The following is a 7,500-nucleotide window of genomic DNA, read 5'->3' as shown; positions in this document are numbered from 1 at the left end:
CTGAATCATAGCATTTAAACAGGAAGGGGCCGATCCAGTGGCTGTCCTATAGGCCAGAGTGAGGGATTTAGATATGATCCTAGCAGCTACAGGGAGCCAGTAAAGGGTGACCAGCAGAGGAGTTACACCTGTCCTCTTGGGTTGATCAAAGACTGAATCATCTGCAACTGTCTCACTACACATGCAGGCAGGCCTGTTAAAATTGCATTGCAATAGTCTAGTTAAGACATAACCAGGGCCTGCATAATAAGTTGTGTAGCATATTGTGTGAGATAGGGTCTGATCTTCCAAATATTATAGTGTGAACCGACATGACCTCGAGAAAGAAGCTACATGCTCAAAGAAATTAAGTTGGTCATCAAATATAACTCCCAAGTTTCATGCATATTTGGTTGGGGTCAATGAAGATGAACCAAGCTGGATGTTAATATTTTGTGGGATAGCCAGGTTGGCTGGGAATACCAGGAGCTCAGCTTTCGAAAGAAAGGGTGGTGATCCATCATCCAAGCTGAAATTTTACTGAGGCATGCAGAAATTTGAGCCGATATTGTGCAGTAATCCTGGGGGAAAGACAAGTACAGTTAAGTGTCATCTACATAACAGTGACAGAAGAGCCCGGGGGAACGAATTATCTCACCTAAGGAAGTGGTGTAAATAGAAAAAAGAAGGGCCAGATAAGGTGAAACTTGTTTAGGAGGACAGTTGCGCTCTAATGGCGGCAGCTTTTTCAGTAAAGAAGTCATCAGCGGAGAGGTAGGTGACTGTTACGACTGAAAGACTGAAAGACTGTTTTGGTCCTCTTTAACCTCCGGGTGGCGTAGTTCTTTTCTTTAGTTTGTGCCTGCTCTTTTCTGTTTCGTTAATAGGTTTCAGGTGTGACCTATATTCGGGGGTGGAGCCGTTCCCTTAATAAACCGTGTCCTGCCGTGGATGAGGGCGCGTTATCCTGCCAGTGGCCTCACGTCCCGTTCCGAACGTCGAGACGATCATTCTACTTGTGTTAACCGTTCAAAAGTTCTGTGTTGCGTTTGTGTGTAATAAGTAAAAAGTATACCGGGTAGGGAACCCACTGAAGACTAGCGAGGGTACGCTAGCGAGGGTTCCCCTTTTCATAGGTAAGTAGGGGTTGCAGTGTAGCGGCGAAATCACCCAATTTATACTCACGTTTTTGCGTCGCCTTGTAGTTTTCTGAGTGTGCACTACAGTGGTAGTGCTGTACGGGTTGGTCATAACCAAGGTTGGGCTAGATTTGGCTGCTGTTGGTTTTCCGGGTTTTTAGACCCGTTCGTAGTCTAAACCTTTTAATCATCCTGTTTGTGTGTTGGCGTGACTGACCCATTTGGAAGTGCTTTTGTGGTCATTTTGGGGAATTTTTTGACCACTTCGTGGAAGTTTTGTAGAGTTGCAGCCATTTCGATTTTGTTTTGTGTAGTGTTGGGTGATCATGACTTCTGTGGCACAGGAGTTTTCCGCCAATCCATCGGAGGGGGCGTTTCACCGCCTGACTAAAGACCAGCTGATAGCAGCTATCTTTGAGAATGAATTGAGTAGCGGTGAAAAACGTCTGAAACATATCTTGAAGTCAGTCACACTGCCCTATTTAGTTGAGAAAGGAGTCTTGCCACCGGTGGATATCAGAGACAATTCGCATAAAGGAGCTGTCTATCAAAGAGAGTTAGATAATCAGAGGGAGGAGTAAAATGGCTTTAAATGATTTAGAGTTGAAACGTCTGGAGTTAAGGGCTAGAGAAGAGTACCTGGATCTGGCACACACTGGATCTTTCGATATTAATAGGAATGTCAGACTTGTTCCACCTTTTGTGGAGAGAGACATTTTGAGAAGGTCACCTTGACCCTAAAGTGGCCCAGGGAAATCTGGCCGCTGTTGATTCAGTCAGTTCTCACTGGCCGTGCTTAGGAAATCTATTTGTCACTCTCCATAGAGTCGAGTTCTAGCTATGATGTAGTTAAAGCATCCATTTTACGCGGTTACCAGCTCGTTCCGGAAGCCTATAGGCAGCGCTTTAGGCAGAGTAAAAAGACTGACCGTCAAGCGCATATCGAGTTTGCACGGAAGAAAGAAACGCTATTCAACCATTGGTGTTCCGCCAAGGAGGTGGGTAGCCAGGCCATGCTGCGGGAGTTAATCCTGCTGGAGGAATTTAAAACAGCCTCCCTGGCGCAGTTGCCACCTACCTCAATGAGTGTCAGGTTGATACTCTGCACGAAGCTGCTGTCTTGGCTGACGAATTTGCTTTGACTCATCAGGTCTGCTCCAGATACCAGCACAGGCCTGATCGTTCTCAATTCCACACAGAGAGTTTCCCGTTCTTCCAGTAGCCCAGAGCGAGCATGTTTCTCTTGCAAGAAGCATGGGCACTTGGTGGCAGAGTGTCCTGTGTTAGAAAAGAAACAGGCTGCGAAAGTGGTCACTCTGATTAAAGCTACTCCTCATCCAGCATTGTCTATGGTAGAATCCACCAGTGACTCGAACTCTTTCTCAGTGACTGTTTTGTGTCGCTGCCTGGTGGGCTACACCTTACACCAGTGCACATTCTCCGTGATACTGGAGCCTCACTGTTGCTTCTTTTGCAAGGGGTTCTGCCTCTCTCCGGTGAATCCAAGATTGGCACCAGCGTTCTTGTTCGTGGTTTTGAGATGGGCTCAACCATTGTTCCACTCCACCAAATTCATTTAAAATCTAACGTGCTTACCGGCAGTGTAGCTGTTGGTGTTCGGAAATCTTTGCCAATTCCGGTAGTCACGTTTATTCTGGGTAATGATATTGGTGATGTAATGTATGGACTAGGGCTAATTCGGGAGCATCCGGAATGAGACAGGGAGCCAGTGTAGTGAGTGTAGAATGGGTGTTATGTGCTCATATTTCCAGACTCTCATCAGGATCCTGGCAGCGCTGTTTTGAATGTATTGCAGCTTCTGGATGTTCTTGCCAATGATCCCAGTGAAGAGTGAATTACAGTAGTCCAGTCTTGAGGAGATAAAGGCGTGGAAGAGCTTTCCTGCATCTGACAGGGTTAAAGTAGGGCGGAGTTTGGAGATGTTTTTGCACAGGTGTTTTATATGGTCATTAAAGGTCAGGTGAGGGTCAAAACTAACTCCCAGATTAGTGACTGTGGAGGAGAGGGGTATGACCTGACCGTCGAAGGTGACATGAGTTATGGAGGATGACTGAACCTGGTGTGGAGTGACAACAAAAAGGGCTTCGGTTTTGCTACTGTTTAACTGGAGAAAGTTGTTGTTCATCCATGCCTTTATCTGCAGAGGGGCTGGGGCAGTTTTTATGTAAAGCTGTGTGTCGTCAGCATAACAGTGGAAAGACATCCTATGTCTTACTGATGACACAACCGAGGGGGAGCATGTAAATAATGAAGAGGATGGGGCCGAGGACCGACCCTTGCGGAACACCACAGGAGACAGGGAGCAGTCTGGACTTGCATCTTCCCAGTGAGACATATTCAGTTCTGCCAGAAGGCAGGAGCGAAACCACTTGAGTGCAGAGTCTGATAGTCCAATGGTGATGTGGAGGTGCTCTAGGAGGATATTGTGAGCCACTGTGTCAAATGCAGCAGTCAGGTCCAGAAGGATGAGGAGTGAGGGTGATCCTGCATCGGCTGTCATCAGCAGGTCATTCGTCACCCTGAGCAAAGCTGTTTCAGTGCTGTGGGCTGACAAGTTGTTGTGTTTGAGGTGGTCCTGAAGTTGAGAAGCAACTACCATCTCTGACACCTTGGACAGGAAGGCAAGGTTGGAGATAGGCCTGTAGTTGGCTAGAACCTCCGGGTCCAGGGTGGGCTTTTTGAGAAGGGGATGGATGACCGCAACCTTGAGAGCAGGTGGGACACAGCCAGACTGAAGGGAAAGGTTAACAACTTACTTTGGTGATGAAAGGACTAAGAGTGGGGATGTGTGACTTGAGCAGAGCAGTGGGAATGGGGTCCAGGGTACAGGTACAGGATTTCATTTTTCTGAGGATTTCCTCAACATGGCTCTCCTGAACCTCAGGGAGATGTAGAGGAGACAGCACACGAGTAATATACACAAGTAAGATAAGGTGTTGGTGTCAGAGGGAAGCAGAGATGGAGAGCTGGACATCAGAGAGCGAATGTTGTTGACCTTGGATCTGAAAAAGTCAATGAAGATTTTGCATTGCTCAGTTGAAGAGGATGGTTGTGGCTTCAGGAGATGGTTTATGGTGGAAAAAAGCTGTTTAGAGTTGCCAGGGATTTTATTGATTAAGCTGAAATAGAACTGTGAGCAAGCATCTTTAAGGGAGTTGGAGGGAGTGGAGCGTGAGAAATGTACCTTGTGTGACTTGACAGGGGCATGGAGATCAAAAACACTGCTCAGGGATGTATTATAGAGTTCCACTAATTCATCCATTGATGCAAAGGCTAGACAGGTGATGAGCTGGAGATCCATGGTCATAGGGGCTGAGTCAATGCTTTTCAAGTTCCGGAAAGACATTTGACGCTTAGGTCTAATAGTAGGCAGCATAAAAGTCAAGGCCATTGAGACCACCTTGTGGTCGGACACACCGAGATCATAAACCTGTAGGATACTGATGGGAGCAGAGTCAGTGATAACCAGATCCAGAGTGTGCCCCTTGGTTTGAGTAGGAACCTCAACATGCTGCTGCAGGCCAAGACACTCAAGCACACTTAGGAAATCTGCTGCAAACTGACAGGAGGGGTTGTCGACATGGATATTTAAATCACCAACAATGACAATGTTAGTTTACATAATGCAGAGTGAGGTAACAGGTTCAGGTTGCTGAACCTGTTGAGCCTGTTGAGCCATGGGTGTGTGCAGCAACATCTCGATGTGTTCCCCGCCTGTGCGGTTACTCGCGCCTTGGTGGAGGAAAACTCCTCGGAGGGTAAGGAGCGCTCAGTAACATCTCAATGTGTTCCCCACCTGTGCGTTTACTCGTGCCTTGGTGGAGGAAAACTCCTCGGAGGGTAAGGAGCGCTCAGTAACATCTCGATGTGTTCCCCGCTTGTGCGATTACTTGCGCCTTGTTGGAGGAAAACTCATCCGAGGGTAAGGAGCGCTCAGTAACATCTCAATGTGTTCCCCACCTGTGCGTTTACTCGCGCCTTGGTGGAGGAAAACTCTTTGGAGAGTAAGGAGCGCTCAGTCTCTCGTGATCCTGACTCTCGTTCTTTTTGTGAGTCATCTAATTCCTCCTTTGTCACTCTTGAGAAGTCCATGAATCCGAAGCCGTCAACCAGTCCGGGCCAGTCATTTGATCCTGTTGTTAGTGATCTTGTTGGTCCACTTGTGCGCTCCACGAGTGGATATCGGTATCTGCTGACAATAATGTGTGCTGGCACTTTTGTTTTCTGCTCCTGTGTTGGCTGTTCTGCTCCTGTGTTGGCAATTTCTTTCTGGCGGTTGACGCGAGTGATCGAGGTGCTGGCGCTGTCCTTTTGCAGTCAGGTGCGGATGAGATCCAACACCCCGTTTGGTACTTCTCAAAGAAGTTTAACAATCAGCAACGCCGGTACTCAGCAATTGAAAAGGAGACGCTAGCCCTTGCACTTGCAGTCCAACACTTTGAGGTCTATTTAAGAGCATTCGAGAAGGTCGTCGTATGTAGCAATCACAACCGTCTTACGTTTCCTTGCCGCGTGAGAAACGCTATTAATCGATTAATCGCGATTTAAAGTTTGTTTTTCTTCTTAAGACTAAATCTTATAAATTAACGAGTAATCACTTCATACAGCGTGAATTTTAGACACTGTTGTTTAATTGTAATTTTTTTTATTTTTAAACACAATGGTGCCCCTCAATGTGTTTTGCATTAAGGTGATAACTTAAAGACGAGCTGCTTCTGTGATAGCTAAATTCAGCTTGACAAATGCTACATACAACTTCAGTTTTGTCGATTGTTCCGTCATTTTGGCTCGTAAACAGAGACTTTCCGCCCAACAATCCCTCAGCTCTCTCCATCTTCAACTACCACAGTGGTTCTCAAACTTTTTCTGTCATTCCCCACTTTGAACAAGGGGGGCTTTCAAGCCCCACCTGTCCCTCATCGCTCCCATAAAATGGTAGGCCAAGCTTAAAATTGTCAATTATTGAAATAACCTCAAGTAAAAACAAATAGCATCTTATTTACTGTAGGTCAGCAAATGTATATTGCTTGGAGTGATTTAATGTTTCATGTTGTAGTGTATTGTTGCTATGAACACGCACACATGGACGGATTATGAAACCATTGGTCAGGACGTGTAACAAAATACACCGCTTCCAACCACAAATAAGAGATACATTTAACCCACTTCTGATATTAACATATACAAAGTCGAAAAACAATTGACAGCAAGCAAAGTTAATAACAGCGACTTCACGCAGAGGCTCTGGTTTAGGGCCCCCCTGAGCTCAAGGGCCCTTGGACCTGGGCCCGTTCAGCCCGTTCGGTAATCCATCCCTGCACGCACACACTATTGTATTTATTTCTGTTGACAGACTTTTACTTTGACAACTGTGACAGTTAGTAACGCACATGTCTAGTAAGCCTCTATTAAATTATGCTTTCCCTTGCACGCTCAAAAACAATGACTAAGTTATTTAGCTGTCTCACACTGTGATAAATATGTTTAAGTGACCTATGTTTAAATTCTATGAACTGTGTTAGTTCGTTGTAAGGTAAAATGTAATTATTATTAATTTAGATACGTTACGTTCTAATATGTGACCGTTAGCACACCATTCATTCATTACCCAGTTGGTGGCAGACGTTAGCACTTATTAGCCAGCTGTGTTGTAATCTGTTGTTGCTCTGATTCTTGGTGTAATGAATCTAATAGTAACTTGCTGTGTTTCGTTTCTTGTGTATTATTGTTTCACTCATAAGTTTTCACCTGACATCAATATAGGAGCAAGGCGAGTTAACCGTAGCCTACACAGCCCTAACTAAACTAAACTAAAGTTAAAAAAAAAAATAAAAAAAAATAATAATAATATTTTTTTTTTTAAGTTGCGTTAACTGCGTGAAAATATTTGATCGCATTAATCGCATAGATTAACGCGTTAATGCTGACAGCCCTAATAATAACACATACGTTTTTATGGCAGCGGTCATGTGGTTTATGTCTCATTATTACATAGGAAGAGCACAGTCTGCTATCAAATAATCCCTCAGTTCTGTCTTTAAAACAAGTGCCCTCACACTTACATTTTGGTTGATTTTGGTTTTATTTGAGTGATTTTGGAGGTCAAAACACTAGCGTTGTGTTGGTGAAGGGAAAAAAATGGTCCATAGAATTCACAATTATGCCACATTCCTAAATTTCCCTCGGGATTAATAAAGTATCCATCTATCTATCTATCTACTTTCAATTGTATTTGAATTTTTTTTATGGGATGGTCTGAACTAAATTGGCACATTATACCTCCTGAAAGGTCCTAAATGTTGTGTTGACAACTTGACATGTTTAATGTCATTATTGTACTTACATTATAAAGATTTCCCTT

At 44.7% G+C, this 7,500-nt stretch overlaps 1 protein-coding gene across 4 annotated transcripts in view; it reads left to right on the top strand.

The window, feature by feature from the left end:
• Positions 1-7,500, top strand: part of LOC105908124 (USP6 N-terminal-like protein) — a 33,577-nt gene that overhangs the window by 9,968 nt on the left and 16,109 nt on the right. The gene's annotated exons all lie outside the window — the stretch shown is intronic.

The sequence above is a fragment of the Clupea harengus genome, chromosome 6 (genome assembly GCF_900700415.2).
Source record: "Clupea harengus chromosome 6, Ch_v2.0.2, whole genome shotgun sequence".
NCBI classification, from domain to species: domain Eukaryota; kingdom Metazoa; phylum Chordata; class Actinopteri; order Clupeiformes; family Clupeidae; genus Clupea; species Clupea harengus.
Note: the sequence above shows the minus strand (reverse complement) of the source record. Positions and strands in the feature narration are given on the sequence as shown.